The sequence below is a fragment of the Papio anubis genome, chromosome 14 (genome assembly GCF_008728515.1).
Source record: "Papio anubis isolate 15944 chromosome 14, Panubis1.0, whole genome shotgun sequence".
NCBI classification, from domain to species: Eukaryota; Metazoa; Chordata; class Mammalia; order Primates; family Cercopithecidae; genus Papio; species Papio anubis.
In genome coordinates this window covers 68,779,032-68,799,036 of record NC_044989.1, presented here as the reverse complement: position 1 = coordinate 68,799,036, position 20,005 = coordinate 68,779,032, and positions in this window count along the sequence as shown.

Below are 20,005 nucleotides of genomic sequence, written 5' to 3'. Positions count from 1 at the left end.
CTGTTTTCAAATGACTGTTCAGTTTTCCTAACACCATTTATTAATAAGTCTGTCTGTAATTTGAGATGCCACCTTATTCATATGAAAATTTTCTTTTTAGTTGGTTCTATTTCTGAACTTTCCATGATGTTCCAGATCTGTCTATCCATTCATACCACACTGTTTTAATTATACAAAAGATTTATCGTGCATTGATATTTAATAGGGTTCTCTCTCTTCATTGATCTTTTTTTTTTTTTTTTTTTTTTTTGAGACAGAGTCTCGCTTAGTCGCCCAGGCTGGAGTGCAGTGGCCAGATCTCGGCTCACTGCAAGCTCCGCCTCCCGGGTTCACGCCATTCTCCTGCCTCAGCCTCCCGAGTAGCTGGGACTACAGGCGCCCGCCGCCTCGCCCGGCTAATTTTTTGCATTTTTAGTAGAGACGGGGTTTCACCGTGTTAGCCAGGATGGTCTCGATCTCCTGACCTCATGATCCGCCCGCCTCGGCCTCCCAAAGTGCTGGGATTACAGGCGTGAGCTACCGCGCCCGGCCTCTTCATTGATCTTTTTTTCTGGTTTTCCTATTTACGCATATATGTTTATTTATCCACGTGAACTTTGGAATCAATTTCTGTAGTCCCAGGAAAACTACATATTGCAATTTTATTAGGGTGGTGTGAAATTAGGGATAATTTATATCATTATGATGTCAAGTTATCTTATCCAAGACCAAGAAATATTTCCATTTGTCTTTTAGGCATGTTTTAAATTTTTCCTCATATGGATTTTACACATTACCTCTTAAGTTTATTTCCAAGTATTTTATATTTTTATTGTTATTGCAAATGGAATTTTTTCTTTTATCTTCTGACTAGTTATCATTTCCGTACACACAAGTTCACACTCACACACACACGTGATTTTTGTACACTCATTTTGTAGCCTGCTAACTTACTGAGTTCTTTTGTTCATTTAGTGTCATCATTTTTTCTATTGGGTTTTCCAGATATACTGTCTTATCAACTGCAAATGTAGAGAGTTTTACTTCTTTTTCAAGTCTTATGCTGCAATTTTTAAATTAGTATACTGACTACTGTCTCCAAAATGATGTTAAACAGTAATGCAGATGGTGGACATTTTTACCTTGTTTCTTACCTTAGTGGGAATGTTTCTAGTATTCTAGTATTACTCCATTATAATATTCTCTCTCTCTCTCTCTCTCTCCCTCCCCTGCCCCGTCTCTCTGTCTCTCATACATATATAAAATCATGTTAAAAGAAAATCCATTAACGTCTATTTTATCTAATACTTCTACTGGAAATGTATATTAAATTTTATAAAGGGACTTTTTGGCATGTGTGATTTGTTATACATTTCTCACCTGAAAATTTCTAAGAACTTTACTAATATCAGTACTCTACATTCTTCGACAATAGTTTCTTAAATTGATACAATGTATAGATGTTTTCTCAGCTCCAGAGAACCAATAACATTGAATATCGTTTTTTATAACCATGAAAAAACTTGATAAACAGGCTGGCTTTCTTCACCAAAACTGTCTTATGAGAGTGTCTTTCAATGATTAAGTACCTTTCACATGGCCATTTACGTACTCATCAAAGAGTCTTGAAAGGTAGTTTCTAACATTAATATTTTTAAGATACAAAAATGCAGACTTATAGAAGTAACATTACTCGAGCAAAGCAAAACAGCTTGCATATAGAGGAGAAAGACCTTGACTCCAGGACTGGCTCTAAAATGCTTTCTCTCACATCGTCCTTGAGATCTGGTCAATGCTAATCCTCTGCCAGCAGAGGGCGCAATATTTCTATTAAAGCCCAGTCAAAGCGCTTGAGTGGGAGCAGCTAGTTCCCCCTTGCAGCCCTGTTTGCTGATTGCAGAACCTCAAAAGTCAGAATTTGTCTGTACCCTTTTAGTTGCAAATGACAGAACTGAAACTAGTCCTGCCCAAACCAGGTGGGAGGGTTGGACCGAAAGTGGAATAGTGTGTTTCCCCAAAGAGAACATAGAGTATAGCCCCAAAATGACAAAAAGCCTCTTCTGCTGGAAATGTAAAATATCAGGGAACATAATACTCCGATGAAGAGACTTCTCCTCCCACTCCACCCTTCAGACCTGGCCTAGCTAACAGATCACCCCCTAGGTTTCTGTCTCAACCTCCAAAGACCCAATTAAGAACATTTAAATTCAGCTTTTGCATATTTTATCCACAAAGGTCCAAGTCATTATTCTGTGTCGATGTTTTGCCACAGGGATATTCTTTCATACGGATTTATTCTCCAAAGCTTCAGTCTGGCCTTTCCACTGACTCTGTAGCTCTGTGAAACCAAGCTGTAGGTGTGAGTACATTCTGTTGACATAGCAGATATGAGCTCTGAGGCTGGGTTAGGTGTAAAGAAATTTCTCACCCTTTTACTAACATTGTGAATAAATTCTAGTCTCTTGTGTGAAAAGACTATAAAAGGAGTTCACCTGGGGATGAGAACATTTCTAAGATTATGTTTTTATTCTTTCCCTCTGAAAACTCGCATAGGCAGAAAGAATGAGCCAGAGGCCTTGGGGAGTTGAGCAAAGTCACCAAAATTCACATGCAAAATTCCATTTCATTTAAAAATAAACCTATCACATGGAAATTTTGAAATTCATCTCCTGGATTATGTGTTTAGTACACAAACACACACAGTATCCACACCTCAAAATGGAAAGTAAAATGTGCCCAAGTATGGTGTATTATTTTATCTCAATATGACTTACTTTTGGATTCTGCTTTGCTGACCCTGCCCAAAGTACAATGTATTTTTTATTCAAAAGTCAACACTAAAGATTAATGTCCATAGATAACAATAATAGTTGAGTGCTTACTATACAGAAACTATCCTGCCAACAACCTTTGGAGGAATTCCCTCCCTTGGAATTGCTGTTGACAGAGCAGATGTGAGTTCTGCTTGCTGTTGACCAGCAGGCTTGCTGTTGGCTTTAAAGAGATACTTGAGAGGTCACGTGCTGATCTGGTTTGGCTCTGTATCCCCATCCAAGTCTCATCTTGTAGCTCCCATAATTCCCACATGTTGCCGGAGGGATCCAGTGACAGATGACTGATTTATGGGGGCAGGTCTTTCCCATGCTGTTCTCATGATAGTGAATGGGTCTTAGGAGAGCTGATGGTTTTAAAAACGGAAGCTGCCCTGCACAAGCTCTCTTTTGACCTGCCACCATCCACGTAAGATGTGACTTGCTCTTCCTTGCCTTCCGCCATGTTTGTGAGGCCTCCCCAGCCATGTGGAACTATAAGTCCATTACATGCTTTTTCCTGTATAAATTACCCAGTCTCGGATATGTCTTTTGTCAGCAGCATGAGAACAGACTAATACACACAACCCCGGCAATTCAGGCCCCCTGCACTGCCCTCAAGAAGCCTGACTGGAGACCCCAACCCTTAAGGGTTGCATCAGCTCAGAGGCTGCTCTTAGTAACTCATGTGGCTTGTCAGCTTGGTTTCTTCTTAAGTAATGGAAGCTTGTTTTTCCAAACCTTTATTCCATAAATACTTGGGGATTTAGAGTTAAATTTTACCAAGTTTTAACATTTTGATTGTATGCAATTCCTCCTTTAGTCTTTTGTCACCTCTATTTTTGTTCTCTCTGTTTATCCTTCAGCTTGTTTTAGCTTTGTCGTGATTTTACCTTTCTACATCTTAGGGGTCTAGCATTTTTACTTTTCATCCTATCTATTCTTGACTTTACAATGTATATTTTATCTCTTAATCTTTTTTTAATTTTACCATAATTTTCTACCTTAATCTGTACTTTAACTTTTTAGTTTTAGCTCTTTTGATCTTTTTTTATTTTTAACCAGCTCTATTACTTTAATTTCTGAATAATTCTTGCCTCAATCGTTTTACTTATAGTTCCTTTTTTATTATTTTAACCTAAATTTTTGTTCACATGTTTTTCTTTTTAACTGTGTTCTCTTTTGCCCATAGTACTTTAAAAAATATTTTATTCTTCCCAGCACTTTGGGAGGCCGAGACGGGCGGATCACGAGGTCAGGAGATCGAGACCATCCTGGCTAACACAGTGAAACCCCGTCTCTACTAAAAAATACAAAAAACTAGCCGGGCGAGTTGGCGGGCGCCTGTAGTCCCAGCTACTCGGGAGGCTGAGGCAGGAGAATGGCGTGAACCCGGGAGGCGGAGCTTGCAGTGAGCTGAGATCCGGCCAATGCACTCCAGCCTGGGTAACAGAGCGAGACTCCGTCTCAAAAAAAAAAAAAAAAATATTTTATTCTTTTATTTTTTAACTTTCAAGCTACAGTGCTGGGCAGTTTATGATCTGGAAGAAACACAGCTGAGGTGAATGTACACACATGGAACATGGGATACTTTTTTCCTTCTAGCCATCTCTGCTTTTATCTTTCTGACTGCTTAGCAAATCATTCATCATTTTCAGTATTTCCTTCAAAAATAAGTAACTGGGCTATGTCAGAGACCAAGGAATGGCAACCCTTTCCCAGGGCCCTAAGCTTCCTACTTGTGCAGGCAGCATATTTGAAATACTAGAATGAATGTCTCTTTGTAAAGAGTTACATCTAAAAACCTATAGTCTCTGATGTATAACTCATCTATAGATGGGGTGGAGATTGGGCAGAAAGTGCCTCTTCTTCCTCCAGTTTTCTCCATTGCTTTAAACCATGAATTCCACTGCTTGAACCAGAAACCCATGATATCCACACAAGTTCTGTGCATTCTACCTCCAAACTATGGCCCATATTTTTCCTTTCCTCATCAATTTCACTTCTCACCTGGGCTACTACCATATCATCCCAACATTGCTTCTAATCTTGATTCCTTCTATCTATTCTCCATATAGCATCCAATGTGATCATGTCACTCCCTACATGAAATCTGTCAATGGTTTCTCAATGCAACTCAAATAAAATTAGAGATATTCACTAGAGCCTCCACCATGTGGCATGGTCCCCATCTGTCTCTTCCACCTTAGCGTGTTCCTTTAGCCTCCTCCCTTACACCAATCCTTTGGTTCCTTGGCCATGCCAAGCTGTCTCTCACCCCCAAACCTTCGTACATATGAGTCCCTCTTTCTGGGGTACTTGCTCCCCTACTCTGTACAATGTTGGTTCTTTCTCTACTTGCTCCCCTACTCTGTACAATGTTGGTTCTTTCTCATCTTTCGAGTAGGGTGGCCAACCATCATGGTTTGCCTGGGACTAAAGGGACTCTGGGGATGCAGGACGTTTAGTTTTAAAATCAAGAAAGTCCTGATCAAACAGGGATTACAGGCATGCACCACCATGCCCTACTAATTTTTTTTTTTTTTTAGTAGAGACAGGATTTCACCATATTGGTCAGGCTGGTATCGAACTTCTGACCTCAGGTGATCTGCCCGCCTCAGCCTCCCGAAGTGCTGGGATTACAGGTGTGAGCCACCGCACCCAGTCAAGAGGCTATTTTTTTATACAACCTATATACATACAGAAAAGTGTTGTTTCTTTTCTGATATAAGAGAGCATGTGTTCCTCCCAAGACCCCAACCTTTGGGTTTCAGCAGGGGAAAAAGATTTAATATTCAATCCATTTCAAACCTTAGGCCAATCCAATAACAATGATTAAATATCAGATTTTTTAGGAAAATGCTCATTACCTTGTTTATCTGCCACCTTCTACGCAATTCCCACTCATAGTAGCACTGGAGACAAAAGGATTCATGTGATTTTGTGCCAGGAGAAGTCATGTAACATCTATTCTTCCATCATTGCTCTCCCAAGCAGCACAGTATCTGGTGTTACACCTGCTGGAGTGTAATTGGCTGATGGTGTCCCTGGGCTTTCTGCTGGCATCTACTCCAGCCTTACAGGTGATGCATGCATGGCCTCTTCTCTACAAAACAATAAGTGTGGGGGGAGGGGGCAGGATGGGGGAGGGACTGGCATGTCATGCTAATCAGGCCTACCTTTAGCTATTGCCTGACTATAGACCCAAGTCTTTTCCAAGTCCATGTAGTCCCACAGAGCCAGTTGGTCTCCCTCCAATATCTGTTGTGGGACAACCTGCTCCTCCCAGTGGCAGGGGCGATGACAAACTCTCTGCTTTCAATCTGAAACAAAGAGGCTTGGAGTTTAAATCAGAGCTACTCTCTTCCTGGTCACACCCAGCAGCTGTCTTGGCTGGGCTGGTTCACCCTACATTGGCATGGAGCCTCATCTCCTCCAGAATCTCAAACTGTAAGCAGGGAAAGCTACTCTGTCTCCAGTTTATCTAGCCTCCCACTTTCCACACCATGGCTCAGAGGCTCTAGCATGACACATTCTTATTGGATTGGCCTAAGGTTTTCTCTGTCCCTCCTGATTCTCTCTCCCTGATTTTCCTACAGCATCAGAACAGGGAGGGGCAGGTTTCCGTCACCACCACTCCCTTCAGGCCTCATCACCTGGCATCCCAGCTGGAGCATCTTCTTTACATGAGCTCCACCATCTGAATTTGCAGGTCTGGAAACAGGAAACCCTTTCCCTCTCACCAATGACTGGATTGTAAGCCTTGCTGTCAAGCTTAAAGAATGTCAGAGTTGGAATATTACCTTCCTCTCACTCTCACGTGACTTCTGTAACAGATCTGAATCTCTCCCAAAGCTAAGGGGTGATTGTCGTGTACCTGGAAAGGCACAGAAATGCTTCCCTGTTAAATGACATTTTCTTTTTAAAATGTGTTATTTCTTCTATTTGAAGCTAAAACCTCACACATTTTATTTCTCACCAAGCTATCACTGTCAGGTCTTGTGTTTCTTATTCAGTTTACAACACAGAATTTAGCCTTCAATCCTTTACGTAGGAGACAGATTTATTTTTATACATAGTGAAAACAGCTGATAACAAGTATAGGTACTTCCAAATATGGATACAATCTTTGCACAATGATTTTCATATCTAGGCTAACCACTCTTAAGATATTTATAAAATTGTGCTCTTCTAAAATAACGTTGTTTCTTTTTTATGATCTCCTTTAACAACTGTTTAGTAACTTCTGCTTGTAGCAATTTTTCCACACTCTCAATATTAAGTTAGATGGTAAAAAGAATAGTCTTAACTCATTTCCATAAAGTTTGAAATCAGACAATTTTTTTGAAATTTAATCCTCAGCTTCACAAATGTAATTCATACCATGATTTCTATTTTTGGAATCTGACTTCAGTGTAGCAAAATAGGTCAAATTATTTGCCAGTTGATTTCCCTCAAGAAACAATTTCACTAGGAATGAGTGGATTGCACAATGTGTTTATATAACCACTTATGAATACCCATGAAAGGGTATCGTCAAAATGTGATGAGTTAAAATGTAAATCAAAAAACCAAGTCTTTGATCCAATCTTCCTGATTATCCAAGGGGGGTCTAAAAAGAATGAATTTTTTAAAATTAACATTTCAAAAAATCTCTTCGACATTTGGCAAAACTAAGTCAATTGCTGCTACCACTTGTTTAGTCAATTGATTAAGGAGTGCATAGAACTGTGTAGGGATTAAGCAATGGGGCCATATTCCCTTTATAGTGATACATTCATAGTGTTCTTCATGTTTTATTTTAAGGAGAGATCATTCCTGGTAACTGTAACACTCAGATTCATTATATTCTTGAAAATATTTCATTTTTGAATTTAAGTTTTCTAACATGTCCAGCAATAACACCAATCATTGCAGAGAATCATCATTTTCATTGGTTTATATTAAAAAGTTTGAGACTTCTTGAAACACAGGGTTAAGTAGATATAACGAGGCCCAAGGACTGAGCCCTGAGTCACTCTGTCTCCAGAGACGAAGCCAGCTAAGGGAGACGGAGCTTTCAAAAAGCTTTTGGCTTTGTGAGAGAAAGTGCGCAGGTGAGACGGAGGTTAACTAGGAAGAAAAGTGAAAGGCTGTAAGAAGGAAGGGAGGGACTAGTGACGTCAAGTGCTGCTCATAGGTCAAAGGACAGAACCATTAGGCCAACTGGCTCTGATGGCTCGCTACTCCACTGCTGCCTTCATCTCACCCTCAAGCCCTTCTCCCATCTCCCACACCCACTGTGCTTTTGCCATACTGACCTGGATGCTCCTCAAGCAGACTCATGCCTCAGGGCCGTGCACTTGCAGTTTCCTCTGTCTAGGATGCTTTTTCCCCAGATGGCATAGAGGCTCGCTCTCTTACTTTAGGTTTCTGCTCCAGTGCCATTTTATTAGCAAGGACTTCCCTGTCTAGCCTTGCTGAAAGAACACCGCTAGCCACTGACCCTTGACTGTATTCCTATTATCTCACATACTAATGTCGTAATATCATTATGACATAATATTTATAATGTGATAAACATTATAAATAGATAAAGCTATTTGGTGAGAATATCAAATCAAGGAGGTCAGCAACTAAAATATTGCCTGGCATGTAGTGATTAATCGATAAGTATTTTGAATGTATATCAATTAATTGAATGCAATGAATAAAAACAGCTGATCAAGAGTATGTTTTTGGTAACTAGATACAGCGTAATTATTAATTTTCCAAGAAGGGTGAATACCCCAACCTTGACTAAAGAACATATTTTTAGAATCTGCAGAACAAACGTGTTGCAAACACTCTCCCCAACCCTTTTATCTAACAGGAAGTAAATGGTTACCTAAGAGCATTCTTTTCAAAGTTCTATGTTAGGCCAGGCATGGTGGCTCATGTAATCCCAGCACTTTGGGAGGCTGAGGTGGGAGAATGGTTTGAGCCCAGGAGTTCGAGACCAGCCTGAGCAACATGGTGAAACCTGTCTCTACTCTTGAAAAAAAAAAAGTAAAAAAACAAAGTTCTAGGGTAGATACTTTACCCTTTTTGAATACCCTGTAGTAACAACTGTTTCTAAAGTGTTTAACTTTATTTTGAATGAATTAAAAAGTATATGCTGTATAAGCTTTTGTTTGCACACAGATTAATACAAGAATCGCACAATACTAATGCCTACATATTGCTTTAAATTTTATTCCATTTTAAGTCTTAATTTACCTATATTAACTCTTTAATAAACTATGTGTATACATAATTTTGAGACTTCACTTTTCAACTAACACTTTTATTGATTTTAGAAATTTCAGCTTTTAAAAATCTTCTGGCTTCTTGAGAGAAAGTACGCAAGGCAGTCAACCAATTGATGGTGGTGGTGGAACTTCTGGAGGGGCTGCTGCCATCATGCTGCCTGCAGTGGGGAGGTACCAGTGGTGGCATAAGAAGTGGCTGCAGGAGCAGCAGTGGCAGCAGTGGGACCCTGTGCCCTGTGTTCCCAAGATGGCCAACTGCACCACCCCTACTCTGCACGCTGGGCAGGGCCCACTCCCAGGCCTGTAGCCTTCACCAGAGCCTCCCTTGCTCCCTGTTGCATCCCAGGAACCCATGAGCACCCAGCCACAGGCACAGCTGGGACTCACAGGGCCGCCCCTGGAGCTTCAGGTTCATTTGTGCAGGGGTTGGCTGGGATGGCTGCACCACCTGCACCTCATCCACTGTTGCTACAGGGAAAATGTAGAAAGGAGGCGTAGCCAGTGCTGTGCACTCCATGGAGCACACACGAGAGCTGGGAACAAGCAAGAGCCCCGCGCTTTGCAAGTTGGCAAGGCAGAGCTTCCCAGAGGCAACTGCAGCCACCCATGCTGCAGCTGCAACCAGGGCACCCCTGTGCTCTCAGGAGCCAGAAGCAGGCAGGAGCCCCACCATCCCAGGCACAGCGGCAGCTGCCCAAGCTGCAGCTGCAGGTCCAGGCATCTCTGCACTCTCAGAGGCCTGAGAAGGCACGCCCCCTTCCCCTGCAGGGTAGGAAGTGCCTGCTTCCACTGCCTGGCTTCTCCCTGAGGTCAGCAACTGCTCCAATCTTGGAGCAAAGGCAGGGCCAAGCTCAGGTGCCCAACCAGGTGTGCACATACTTGTGGAAGCACTGACACACCAGCCCCCTGCTGCCTCGGCCCCCTCTGGACTTAGGGCATTGACAAACACAGGAGGGAGGCTGAGTGGGGGTTGAGGAAAGCCCAGTGCTGGCCCGCATGTGCCCCTTGGCATGAAAATCCTGAGCACCATGAACAGTGGCAGGAGGCAGACAGGCTCCTGGGTAGAAGGGAGTGGGTCCCTGGTGAAGCCCCACTTTCAAGCCAGGGAAGGCCTGAAGCCTGAGGGCTGGGCTGCCAGTCCCGAGGACCCAAAGGGGAACTTGTGCCACTTTTCCTTGGGCTTGCCAATGGCTACCCATGGACCAATCAGCACGCACTTCCTCCTCTCTGAGCCCCATAAAAACACCAGACTCAGCCAGAGTCAAAGAGAGGATGGAGAGATGATGGGGAGATGACAGAGAGATGAAGGGATGACCTGCATGCAGAGAGGATCCACACACTCCAGGGCATCCTCTCTGCTGAGAGCTGCAGAGACAACAGGACACCTGCCTGCAGAGAGAAACTACCTCTGTGCTGAGAGCTGAAGAGATGACAGGATGACCTGCCTAAAGAGAGGATTCATCCACTCCAGGGGCTCCTCTCTGCTGAGAGCTGCAGAGACAACAGGATGACCTGCCTGCAGAGAGGTGCTACCTCTGTGCCAGGAACTGAAGAGGTGACAGGATGAGCTGCCCTCTCTGCCAGAGCTAAACACTCACTGGAACACCCTGGCTACAGACAGGAGCTACCCACTGTGGGTCTCCTCTGAGCTGTTCTATACTTAATAAAACTCTTCATCTTGCTCACCCTCTGCTTGCCTGCATACCTCATTCTTCCTGGACATAGGACAAGAACTCGGTACCCACTGAATGGCAGGGCTAAAAGAGCTGTAACACAAACAAGGCTGAAACATGCCCCTGCTCACCACATTGCAGGCAAAAAGAGGGAGAGAAGAGCTGCGGCCCTTTGGGGAGCCCAGACCTGGGTGTTCCCTGAGCCAGGGCTGTGATTCCCTCTTTGGAGCCCTGCAGCTTCTGAAGTCTCCAAGCTTCCAGGCCCCACAGCATTCACGAGTACCAGCTTTGGAAGCTGCTTGTGGTGCACCTAGTCCAGATGCAGCCTTGCAGGGAGCCAGCACCAACGCCAGCACCTGGAGCTGCCCGCCCACAGCAGCAGCTGACATGCCTGGCTATGCGCAGTGGCCGGACCTTACGGTCACTCACAGACCCTTCCTTACTCCACGCCTGGCTTGCCCTTGGCAGGCATGGGGTCCAGGTCAGTAGCATGAGCTGAGTGCAGCCTGCTGGGCCAACTGGGTGAAACAAGCCCAGAGGGCCAGAGCAAAACTCGGGTAAAGGCACCACTGGCCACAGAGGTTTCCGGCTGGCAAAGCAACACCCCAGGGATCCCATAACACAATGAGCATTTGCAGTCATCATCCCAGTGTGTGGATTGAGTAGAAAAGAGAAATAATATGCCCTCACTAGTGCTTCCATATGCACAGAAACCACAGACTTTGGAACAGCATCCCTGGCATCTTTGTTTCGAAATGACATTGAAACACTGAACGAAGTCAAGTAAGGGGACATCTGCAACTTTGCTGACTCATTGGTCAAGAATAAAAAAATACACAGGCAAATTTGAATGAAGGCCGGGAACAGTGGCTCACACCTGTAATCTCACCTGTAATCTCAACACTTTGGGAGGACGAAATGGGAGAATCATTTGAGCCCAGGAGTTCAAGACCAGCCTGGGCAATATATCAAGATGCCCATAATCCCAGATATTTGGGAGGCTGCGGTGGGAGAAATGCTTAAGCCCAGGAGGTTGAGGCTGCAGTGAGACTTGATCACTCCACTGAATTCCAGACTGGGTAACATTGTAAGACGCTGTCTCAAAAAATATATTTAAAAAGCAAATGGAGAGAATGTGAGGAGAATCATCTGTGAAGGAAACTGGAAGGTCTTTTCCAATTTCTAACAAGACAGTGGGCCCTGAGAAAATATGTCATAGAGAGAGAATGATTAGAACATTCTCTCTAACAATGATGATAGTCACATGAATGTGTGTAAATGTATAGGCAACAAGATAGTATCAATAAGTTGAATATGCCTTAACAAACTGAATGTGCCTTATTCTTTAGCCGTCTTGAAAATAAAAGCCTAACCCAGTCATCTACCTGCATGGGGAGAATAGGGTGGAATTAGAAGTGCAGATATGTTGTAATTACAGGATTTTAGTGGCTGACAATCACTAAGCATCTGTTGAAAGATTAAGTGAATAGTAAAATTAGAAAATTACAGCCTCCATCAAGGAATGCAGCCCTCCCAACATCTGCAGACCCATTTCAGACTTATAACCTCCAGAACTGTGAGACAATAAATTTGTGTTGTTTTAAGCTTCTAAATTTGTGGTTACCTGTTACAACAATAGGAAACTCATACAATCATTTTTATAGAAAGAATATACAATTAAATGCAAAAAGTACACGTATCTGAAGTGTACAGCTTGAAGAGTTGTCTTCCACATATTGAGTGTAGTTAACTCGTAGATCAAGTCATAGCACATCCCAGCAGCAGCCCCTGACTCCCTCCTGCAGCTGCCCGGTTTGTACACCGCACCCGTAAAAGGAAAGAAAAACTCATACACCCAAAATACTTCTGACACAAAATGTGTGGAGTTTTACCTTACATTAAGCAATTCTCCAATCTCCAGATACCATCTGGGTGTCCTACAATTCACTCATGACACTAACTACCCAGAGTTAGTGCAGACCCCACAGTTTGAGGGCTGAGCCTCGCAAGGCTGAAACTAAGCTTAGACACCAGACAGTAGTCCCAAATTGTGACCTGTCCATCTGGCTAACTAGCTGTCCATTGGGGATTGCCATGACCTCCTGCTTAGGTTTGATAATTAGCTAGAATGTCTCACAGGACTCAAGAAAGTGCTTTATTTGTAATTAGCAGTTTATTTTAAAGGATACCACTTAAGATCAGCTGGATGAAGAGATACACAGGACAAAATATGAGGGTGGAGCTGAGAGGTTCCATCCTGCTCCAGGTGGTCCTCCCTCCCAGAACATCCATGTGTTCACCACCCTGAAGTCCGCCAAGTCCTGTCAGTTAGGGGTTTTATGGAGGTTCTATTAGGTGAACATGATTGACTAATTCGTGGTCCCCAACCTTTTTGGCGCCAGGGACCAGTTTCGTGGAAGACAATTTTTCCACAGATGGGGGGTGTGGTTTCAGGATGATTCAAGTGCATTACGTTTATCATTCAACTCTCACAAGGACGATGCAACCTAGATCCCTTGCATACTCGGTTCACGATAGGGTTCACACTCCTACGAGAATCTAATGCTGCTGCTGATCTGAGAGGAGGCGAAGCTCAGGCAGGAATCTTTGCTCACCTGCTGCTTTGCAGTCCCATTCCTAACAGGCCATAGACTGGTACTGGTCCACAGCCCGGCGGTTGGAGAACCCTGAACTAAATCATGGGCCATTGGTGACTGAGCTCGATCTCCTGCCCGTCTCCCCTCTCCAGAGGTTGAGGGAGGGAGGGAGTGCTGAAGGTTCCAAGCCTGTCACCAACCATCTGATTCCTCTGGTAACCACCAGCCTCCGAGAGTCACCTCATGAAAACAAACTCAGTTATGATGAAATAATATATAATAATTAATATAAATAACAAAAGACATTCCTCTTGCCTTTATCACCCAGGATTTTACGAGTGTTTAGAAGCTATGTGCCAGGAACTGGGGATGAGGACCTAATACATGTTTCTTATATTCTTAATGTGTCACAATATCACAGCCTCCAAAAGTAATCTGTATTCTGACTTTTATAAATGTTGATTAATTTTGCCTGAATTTAAACTTCACATAATTAAAATCATATGATTAATTTTTGCAAGACGGTAATTTGAAATAAGTCAGAAGTACTTTTTATTCCTGGCAATCTTTCTTACTCCCTTGGCCCCTTCAGAGAAGAGTGAAGAACTCAGCTGCAAAAAAATTGATGTCACCTTTAGAGATAATAGCTGTGAAAGCCAATGTTTTTCTTATCAAGTGCCAGGTTTTATTGCGAGAAGAAAGGAATTTTGAGTTTAGCTGAGCCAAAGCTAGAGGAGTATACCAAGCAGGTCTGACCCACAGCCTCTGGGCTATATACGGCCCAGGATGGCTCTGAATGTGACCCAACACAAATTCATAAACTTTCTTAGAACATTGAGAGTTTTTTGTAATTTTTTTTAGCTCACCAGCTATTGTTAGTGTTCTTGTATTTTACGTGTGGTCCGAGACAATTCTTGATCTTCCATTATGGCCCAGGGAAGCCAAAAGATTGAATACCCCTGGAATTTAGCATAGAGTTCATTTTAAAAGTTAACTGGACTTCCTGTCTCTGAACTTACAGTCCTTTCCTTACAGACCCTTGAACAACTGCACAGACCATTCGTCACTGTGTATGAGTCCATACGCGTATTATCACCAGGTGTTCCACTCAAACTCTGTCTGTGGGAAAGACTGCCTTTTGCCACTGTCTTTCAAGGCCAACCATGGTGGCAGATTTGCATAGCAGTCCAAAGGATTTTCCTGCCCAAATTCTGCTTCCTTCCTTTTTTATCTGTCATGGGGTTACTCCTTCCCCTTCTCATCAAACCTCCTCCACTTACTTCTGTCTCAGCACCTGCTTTCCAAAGAAACCAGCCGACCTCTTCATACCTTTGGAGGAGTGATGTTTAGAGGAATGGAAAAAGAGCTATGTGCATATGCAGGGTGAGGCTGTATGCAGAGAATTAGAGTAACTGCTTTATGTCATGGGGTAGGTGATGAGAACTAATACAAGAGGAAGAAATTAGAATGAGGACAGATAAAAGAATATAAGTCTTCTCCTCTACTCTCAAGAATTTGGGGGAAAATTGGTGAGGTCACCAGCTTCCCCACAGAAAGTTGCACAAGACTGGAGTTACTTTACTTGAATGCCAAAGCAAAGGGCAACCCAGAAGGCTAGAGAATTCCTGGTACCGTGCATACTAAATGCAGCAATAGGTTAGAATGGTACACCTGGGAAGAGTATGAGTAGGAAGGAGAGAAAACAGCACTAATTAAAAGTGCAAACTCTGGGTTTGAATCCCATCTCTGCTATCCTACCTAGTTGTGTCACCCTGGCCAATTTACTTCACCTTTTTGAGCCTCAGTGTCATAATCTATAAAATGGTGATAACAAAACAAAAGGAACTATCTCAAAGGATTAAGGTGAGGGTGAAATAAAACAATTCTTGAAAAGTACATAACCAAGTTCTTGACCTAGACTACATGTTCTGTAAATGGTTGTTATCTTACTAATTCTAGGAAACATCTGCCAGGGAAGGCAGATGGTATTAAAGAAGCAAGACCAGACCAGGGATTTTTATTATTCTCTCACTCATAGATACAGTATTGCTGTAGTTCAAGTACAGCCTGCAGTTACCAGAACTTTGAAAAAGGACTTAGTTACTAAATGCATTAGAAATAATGTACAATTTCTACCCTACAGGTGCCACGTGACATTAAACATTTTATATCACCTTGCTCATGGTTGTGCTGAACTCTTAACATAGTGTTTCATCAATGTTTATTTAAACTTTCGGATATGCTACAATCAGAAATGGGGATTTCCTAATTGCTTAACTGCTATTCAAGGACAGTTAGGGGAAGCTCAGATGTTCTTTCTGGGTTTTTATGGTTTTTATTTGCAGCTGTGTTATTGCAACAGCAACCGTATTGGTGCTGTGCACTTATGTAACAAAGAGAAAAGGTATAACATGAAGTAAAATGTATGAGAGGTCCCCCAGAACAGCCTGCATTCCATTCCAATACCCTGGCCTTTACTCTGTTGCTTCTCATCTCAAATCAAATTCTCCACATCTTGTCCCCCTTTGCCTAGGCCTCAGCTTCCATTCCCTGATGAGCATCTTCAGATGAGGGGTGCATCTTGTTTCCTCAGTCCTCCAGGGTTCTCCTCCCAAACTGTCATGAAAGGTGAGTACCTTGACGGCAATAGTCTATATCTGAAGCGGCCCAAAGACCTCCAAGCAGGAGCAATCCTTACACTATGTTAAAAGTTTGCTTAACTTAGTGATTTCTCACCCTGGTACAGTCCTAATATACAATTGTAACATTTTTTGAGCTTTCATTGTGAACCAGGAACTGCCCTAAGGTATTTACATAATTGAAACATGTAAATTTTCACATAGGGTTTTGAATATGTAAATTTTCATAAGGATTGAATGTAATGTAATCCTTATATTAGCCCTACGTACTATTATTCACATGTCCATTTTACTGATTAAAAAAATGGAGGCTGCGTTAAGTAACTGGCTGAAGGTCACCTAACCAGGAAGGAGCCGCTCTGCTGCTAAACTACCTCTCAGTGGAAGAGATGAAACTTCTGGGAGACACCCACAGCCATTATTCTGCTCCTTCTAGTATCATAACAAACCCTAAGAATGTGGCTGAACATTAGTCTCTTTTTCATGCGTGTCCTTAGTTTCTACTTCTAAAACAAGTGTGCAATGTTTTTTAAAATCAGAAAAAGATAAAGATATATTAAAAAGTAAAATACATCAAATTAATCTACAAGAAAGGTCTTCTGGTCAGTTTTTTATTTCAAAAAGTATTTAAGACCGGGTGCAGTGGATCATGCCTATAATCCCAGCACTTTGGGAGGCTGAGGCAGGAGGATAGCTTGAACTCAGGAGTTTGAGACCAGTCTGGCCAACATGGCAAAACCCCCGTCTCTGCAAAACACACAAAAATTAGCTGGGTGTAATGGCGCACACTTGTAGGCCCAGCTACTCAGGAAGCTGAGGTGGGACGATTGGTTGACCCTGGGAGATGGAGGCTGCCGTGAGCCAAGATCACACCACTGCACTCCAGCTTGGGTGACAAAGTGAGACACTGTCTCAAAATAGATAAAATAAAAAGGATTTAACCTTTTAAAGTCTCATTCCTTAGAGCAGCATATCCTAAACTCTATGCATATGACATCATCCAGGAATCTGGCTAACATGCCCTCTTTGATTCAGCTCCTGTGTTACTAATAGACTCCCAGGGGATGCTGCTGCTGGTGGTCTGTGGGTGACGCTTTTAGCAGCACTTTCACACCCCTATGTTGTGGCAAAGATACCCAGCATTTTGTCTGTGCTAGAAGCCCAACCCCTCACCCCCACTCAGTATGCTAAAGCCCCCTGGCTCCTCCAGACTCCCAGAAGGGTATCCCACACTCCCTGGAGGGTATCCCACACATATCCTTAACCTAATCTACCGACACACTCTTAACCTGCTGCTAAAGACTCCACACTGGCCCCTGGCACCGAGACCATTCCCACTGACTTCCTCATTCTTGTCTTCAGATCACTAAGGATTTCTGAAGGCCAAGGGCTTTTCTACCTCTGCACTGCATAGAGATAAATGCTCTCAATTCTCAGCTAAGGGGCCCCACAGGTCTGTTCTAAACCTCCTCTCTTCTCAAGCTCCCAACAATTCTTCTCACCCAAATCTCACTCAACAGATGACCTCATTTTTTATTTTAATTTAGAGCCATGTCTGGGGCCATTTGACAGAGCGGTGTCCTCTTTCTTCCTCTCAACCTCTGTGGAACTCTATTTCTATATCCATCTCTACTTCCTTGTTCACATGAGTGTATCCTCCCTGCTTTCCATAGTCAATCCACTCTCTGGGCCATTGATTCAATACTTCTTCACCTCTGCCTCCTCCACCTCCTCCCAAATGCTCCTTCCTCATTTTCCTCTTCTCTTCCCATCTCTAGCATATTCCTATCCTCTATCTGCAACCTACAAATGTTCAGTTCTCCACTAAGAGAAACACCTTTCACTTGGTTCTTACCACTTCTCTGAGCCCCACCACTACTTAGATGACCCAGGTGCATCATATACAAGCAAAATGAAACCCCTGATTCTTCTCACCCTGCCAGGCCATACCCTTGCACCTCACCCCATCTTCCCAACTCAGGAAATGGTCCTAGCTTTCACTCCGACCCTCTCCCTTCAACATCATTTTGCACATCCAATTAATGTTTCTACCACCATAAGATAGTCCAAAGCTGACCCCTTGTCACTATTTGTGGTGTACCAACTGGATCTAAACCACCTTTATTCCTTGAATGAATTATTCAGCATCTTCCCATCATGTTTCCAACTTCAAGCCTTGCCCTATACAGTCCATTCTTCACAAAGCTGTTGGGGTCCGCGTGTTTCCTAAACAAAGGAATGAACACACAAGACAACACAAGACAAGACAAACATGGCGGCCGCCCCGAATGGCGCGCTCCGCTTTATTTTATACAGTCGTTTGTGGAATGTTGCCAAGTCACAAGACACATTGTTGTTTTTCTGACCTTTCCCTGACTTTCTGGATTTTCAAGATGTTTACATATAAACAGGCCCCCATCGCCCTGCTTCGTTTGCAAGAGCAGGACTTATTGGGAATGCCCTGCTTCGTTTGCAAGAGCAGGACTTGTCGGGAACGCCCTGCTTCGTTTGCGAGAGCAGGACTTATGGGGAACACCCTGTTTGTGAGCACGTAGTCCTCTACACAAAGCAGCCTAAGAGAGTTTAGAAGTTATAAATCTAATCACGTTACTTCTCTACTTAAAATCTACTGATAGCATCCCCTTGCATGTAGAGTAAAACACAAACTCCTTCTCTGCCTCTCTGATGTCTTCTACCACTTTCCCCATAGTTTATCAAGCACCAGACGTACTGTGCTCAATCTATGCACTTTCTCTTTGTATAGATTGGAATGTGCTTACTGTATGCCATGTTTCATTTTCATCAGAGCACTTTTAATATCTGCAATTGTCTTCATCATTTACAGACTATCTCTCTCACACTAGAATGCAAGCTCCATAATAGTGGGGATCCTGCCTGCCTTACTCACCTAGCAGTGAACAAGCACCTAGTGGGGTCTAATACATACAGGCCTCTTGAACAAGTAAATGAATGAGTTAACCTCTTACTCCTGGAAGCTACAGGCCAGTTCTCTACTATATAATTCACTGTAGCAAACTTCTGAAATGAGTAATCTATGACCATTGCTTTCCTTTTTTCACCATTGTTCCCCATTTTCTCTGTAGTGTAACTTCTCCCTTCACCATTCTTTGGAAACTTCTTCCCTGAAGCTCACCACAGTGCTTTAATGACCAAACCAAACTGTCTTTTTTAAGATCTTGGCCACCTTAACCTTTGTGCACTTGACATTGTGACCACTTCCCTTTTTTTGAAGAATGTCTCCTCTCCTTAGGCTTCTGAGTCACTTCTTCTGCAGAACAAATCTTTACCAACCCTTTTGCTGGCTCATCTTTCTACTACTGATCTCCACTCATGAGTCTTCTCAGGTGTCCTGACACAGAGCTGTATCAGTTTCTCAATTCTACATATTCGTTTTTGGTGAACACATCTCCTAGAACTTCAGCTGTTACTTCTTTGCTCATGAGTCTAAGTTAATCTCAGCATCCTCACTCTCTCCCCTTACCTTCAAACTCATGTTCCAAACCCATCCTCACGCTATGACTTTCCTTTTTCTGTTAAGGAACTGCTCTTCCCAAAGAATGGAGAACACCTCTTAACTCTCACCATCTTACTCACTGCAATCTGTAAATTCTTCCTTTGAAATGGTTCTGTTCATCCTTCTTTCTAGTACTGACATTGTTCTCACCTCCCATAGAGATATACTACAGTAGTCCACTAATTAATTTCCCCATCTCTTGAGTCACCTTCTGATATGGTTTGGCTGTAGTCTCATCTTGAACTGTAGTTCCCATAATCCTCACATGTCATAGGAGGGACCTGGTGAGAGGTAATTGAATCAAGGGGGCAGTTTTCCCCATGCTACTCTCATGATAGTAAGTTCTCATGAGATCTAATGGTTTTATGAGGGGCTTCCCCCTTTGCATGCCTCTCACTCTTCTCCTTCCTGCTACCAGGTGAAGAAGGATGTGTTTGCCTCCCCTTCTGCCATGATTGTAAGTTTCCTTAGGCCTATCTACCCCTGCAGAACTTTTAAACCTC